Genomic DNA, 5,207 nt, shown 5'->3' with positions numbered 1-5,207 from the left:
GCTGAGAATGAGTATTTCTATGCTTCAGATAAAACTCAAAAGAGAGGAGTAATGGAGCTCAATTCCATGGATGCCTTGTTAGCCCAAAACAAAGTAATCACTGCACAACTAGCAGCCTTGACCAAGAAGATGGAGAAGAATCAAGTCTCAGCCATTCAAGCACAAGCTCCTCAACAAGTAGGAGATTGATGACAAGTCATCTTATGCTAGTTTTGCAAGCATTTTTCATTTGTTTTATTAGGTTTTATGCACTTTCTTGCACAATAAGTAAGTAATTGGAGTGGATTTTCATGATTTTCTTGAGTCAATCAAACATCATCTATTTTACACAAAATTATAGGTTTTATGCTAGAATTATTTGATTTTATAAATGATGCAAAGATTTAGTGATTTTGGTGGGACTTTGATTAGTTGTTTGGTTGCTTGTAGGTGAAGAAATGATGAAAAGAAGAAAAGAAGGATTTTGGGGCATACTTTGAAGTTTGAGCACGCTTTGGAACCTTAGGCCATGCTTTTAAAAGCATGGCCCATGACCATGAAGCCTTGGCATATGCATCAATGCTTATGCATGCATTAATAATTAATAACCATGCTATTTCATTATCATAAATGATCATGCATTAATGCTTATGTATGCATGCATTTAATTATTTATGCAATGCATGAACGCATTGGCATTATTAACCAAGGCCAATGAAAGCATGCATGAACCCTTTATTAATAATGTCCAATCGGCAAATCAAGCTTTACGTAATTGGCATTATGAATCATTAAAGCCAATGAAGGAAATGAATGAACGCTAGCGTTCATTAAAGGGAACGCTACATTAAGCAAGGGAGCGTTCATTATGCCAAGGAGCAGCGTTCATTAAAGTGAACGTTACGCTAAAAAAATTGAGCATTTTTGTGACTTTGGCCCAGGAAAACAATTGGCGCAATACAAGGGCATCAAGGATAAACGATAAAAAAAGTGAACGCCACGTTCACTAAAGCGAAGTTTTCGTGATTTTGGCCAAGGAACCAAAGGCACACATCAAAGACACAAGGGGCAGCGTTGGGTAAGTGAACGTAGTGTTTACTAATGTAACGCTAATGAAGAAATGCCCACCAAGGAAGCACTTGAGGATGCATGCTTGGAGCGGTGAACATAGCGTTCACTTAGTGAACTGAGCGCTTCACTGGGAGCTAACCACATACACCCTGACCCATGCCACTTGAACCAAAGCCACCTGGATCCACCTTTCTTCAAACCCAAAAATTAAAAGGCCCATTCCAAGTTTTGAAGACCAAAATCAAAAGTGTATAAATAGGATCAAGTTCAATTTGTAAGGACCTTTAGCTCATTTTTAGTTTTCACTTTTAGATTTCATTTTGATTTTGGGAATTGGGATTAGATCTAGTTTTTGCTTTCTGTTTTCATTTTCTTTCTTCTACAACTTCTACTTTCTGTTTTGGGTTTCTGAATTCAGATTTAAGAACTTCATTGAATTTCTGGATCTAGGAATCATCTTTGCTTTTCTTTCATATAGTTCGGAGAATTGGAGAATTGGATCTAAATCTTCTTTGCTATTTTCATTTTCATTTCTTCTATAATCTCTTTTCTGATTGATCAAGGGAGTAATTGAGATCTAGATCTACTTTCTGATCTCATTGCTCTTCTTCGATCTTAAATTTCTTTTTTAGAATTTCATAATTGAGTTAAGTTTTCTTGCTGTTTGTTTCTTCAAGCAATTGTACAATTCTGTTTGGCTACTGAGATGAATTTTTTTCATCTCATAGCTCTCTGAATCACTTTAGTTTGCATTTTCTAGTTGAATTTAAATCCCAACACCCAAATTCCTTTACTCTTAATGCAATTTACCTTTCTCAGTAATTTAGATTCAACAATTTAAGTTTCTTACACTTTAAGCTTCAGTCATTTACCTTTCTTGATATTTAAGTTTCAGCTCTTTTACTTTCTTGCACTTTAAGTTTCTGCAATTTACCTCTTCTGCACAATTTACCTTCTGCACCTTTATTTACTTACAATTTAGCTTCTGTCAATCAAAATCACTCAAATCATCAAATATTCGCTTAACTAAATTCAACACCTAACTAAAATTGCTCAATCCATCAATCCCTGTGGGATCGACCTCACTTTTGTGAGTTGTTACTACTTGATGTGACCTGGTACACTTGCCGGTGAGTTTGTGTGGAATCATTTTTCCCTTATCAAGTTTTTGACGCCGTTGCCAGAGATTGATTTAGATTGACAATGATTAAGTAGGGTGGTAATTTAGATTAAGAAATTTTCTTTTGTTTTTCTTTTAAGCATCTTAACTGTTTGACATATTGTGTCAACTAACCCTCTAACCACATTCTAGCATGAGAATGTCCAATTTTCATTTGGATTGTTTGTGATTGTGCAAGTCATGGAGGATGAGGAAGAAGTAACCAACAATGCTCAACCTGCAAGGAGGGTATTGGCCTCTTATACCATTCCTAATCCAAGGCACTGTGGGAGTAGCATACTTACTCCAAATGTTGATACAAACAACTTTGAATTGAAGCTTCAACTCATCACCTTGGTGCAGAACAACTGTTCTTATGGAGAAGGTCCTTTGGAAGATCCAAACCAGCACCTATCCACCTTTCTGAGGATATGTGACACAGTGAAAACAATTGGTGTACATTCAGACATCTATAAGTTGCTACTATTCCCATTTTCATTAAGGGACAAAGCTGCCCAATGGTTGGAGGCATTTCCAAAAGAAAGCATCAACAATTGGGAGGATCTAGTGAGCAAGTTCTTAGCCAAGTTCTATCCTCTCCAAAGGATCATCAGACTGAAGACAGAGGTAAAAACATTTACTCAGATGGATGGAGAATCATTGTATGATGCCTGGGAGAGATACAAAGCTTTAATCAGGAAGTGCCCACCAGAAATTTTCAGTGAATGGGATAGACTCCAAAACTTCTATGAAGGATTGACACTGAGAGCTCAAGAAGCACTTGACTATTTTGCTGGAGGCTCAGTGCAACTCATGAAGACGGCTGAAGAAGCCCAACATCTCATAGACACTGTGACTAATAATTAATACTTTTTTGCTCATCAAAGGCAATGCCCACCAGCTCTCAAGAGAGGTGTCTTGGAGCTTGAAAGTGTTGACACTATCTTGGCACAAAACAAACAGATGCACCAACAACTTCAGCAACAAATGGAGATGATGGCCAAGAAGATTGATGGACTGCAAATTACTGCAGTAAATACACAAAGCCAATCTCAAACCTCACACGAGTGGAACTAATCTAAAGAAAGTTTTGGGATATTCAATTATGAGCAACAAAGCCCTGAGCAGGTGCAATACATGAACAACACCTCAAGTTCATTCCAACACAACTTCCATGGTGATGCACACAAGACACCCTGGAGGACTCATTCTAATTTGAGGTGGGGTGAGCATCAGAATCAAGGACAAAAGGACTTCTACTCTAACAGTCTCAGCAACATAAACAACCAAAGTCATTCATCCAATAATACTAACCAATTTAAAAACCCATAAAACACATATCACCAACCCCATAACAACTCACAAAACTACCAGAATAACTGTTCCACATCCACATTCTACCCACAAAATACCCCCACAAATAATTCAAATAACTTCCAGCAACAACCATCTCATTTCACACAACCACAACCAAATCCAGAATCTCAAATAATCTCTAGTCTAGAGATAATGATGGAGAAACTCATGAAAAATCAAGAAATGGCAAGATAAGATCAGGAAGCAATAAGAAAAGATCAAGCCCTAACAAGCAAAAACCAAGAAGCATCAATCAGAAATCTTGAGAGGCATATGGAGCAAATGACTAAACAAATTGCAGAGATGGGTGAGAAGCAACCAAATGCATCCCCTAGTGCCACTAAAGACCACCCAAGGGACAAAGGAAAAGCTACAAAGTGGGAGGAGTGCAAAGCGGTCATAGTGGGAAGTGAGAAGACTGAGGAGAAGGAAGCCATCAATCAGGAAGAACACAACAGAGAAGTTCTACAAGAAGAGACAGAGGAGAGAAGTGAAGAGGATAGAAAGACTAAGAATGCAAAAAGCTCAAAGAGAGATAAGAACATCCTTGAAACACAACTACAAGAAAAGAAGGAAGGGATGAAGCCATATATCCCCAAACTTCCATATCCTCAAAGATTCAAGAAAGAGAACGAGGATAAGCAATATTTAAAATTCCTAGACATATTCAAGACACTCAGCATCAATATTCCCTTCTTAGAAGCACTTGAACAGATGCCATTATATGCCAAATTTATTTAAGAAGTGCTAACAAAGAAAAGATCCTTGAAGGAAGGACAGATTGTTGAAATGACAATGGAGTGTAGTGCTATTCTCCAAAGAGGTCTACCAGAGAAGAAGGATGATCTTGGATGGTTTTATATACCTTGTACCATAGGAAACATAACTATTGAGAAATCATTCTGTGACCTTGGTGCAAGCATAAACTTGATGTCTCTATCTCTTATGAGGAAGCTTCAAATTTTTGAGCTGAAATCCACTCGAATAGCTCTCCAAATGGCTGACAAATTCATTAAGCAAGCACTGGGAATTGTGGAGAACGTGCTAATAAAAGTGAGAAAATTCTTTCTCCCTGCTGACTTTATTATCTTGGATATGAAAGAAGACCCCAACACTCCCATCATCCTGGGGAGGCCTTTTCTAGCTATGGGCAGAGCATTGATAGATGTTGAAAAAGGGGAATTGTTGCTAAGAGTGCATGATGAGCACCTAGCATTTCATGTCTTCAAGACCCTTCATGAGCCCACTCAAAAAGAAGAATGCAAGAAGGATAAGGCCAGAGATCAGAGCTTGAAGGAGGCATTCAATGAGTTAACTCTAAGACTTCTAAACCCATGTTTGAAAGAAGTAGAGATGATGAAACAGACCAAGGAAATCAAAGAGAAACTAGATCCAAAACACCCAGATAAAGAACCACCAAAGCATGATTTATCTCCTGAGAAAGAAGAGAAGAAGAAGAGGCCAAAAGGATGGAGAAACAAGAAGATCCCCACTGAAGGTTTCTCACTAGGGGATAAAGTGATGTTAAACACCCAACCAATGAAGGTGTCTCCACAATTGTCTGAGTACTATACTGTGAACCGGATACTTTCACTTGAACACCTAGAGATCATCAAAGAGGAGACCGGAAGGAAGTTCACAG

Source organism: Arachis hypogaea, chromosome 15 (assembly GCF_003086295.3).
Source record: "Arachis hypogaea cultivar Tifrunner chromosome 15, arahy.Tifrunner.gnm2.J5K5, whole genome shotgun sequence".
Taxonomy (NCBI): Eukaryota; Viridiplantae; Streptophyta; class Magnoliopsida; order Fabales; family Fabaceae; genus Arachis; species Arachis hypogaea.
The sequence above is the reverse complement of the archived record's forward strand: the minus strand, read 5'-3'. Positions refer to the sequence as shown.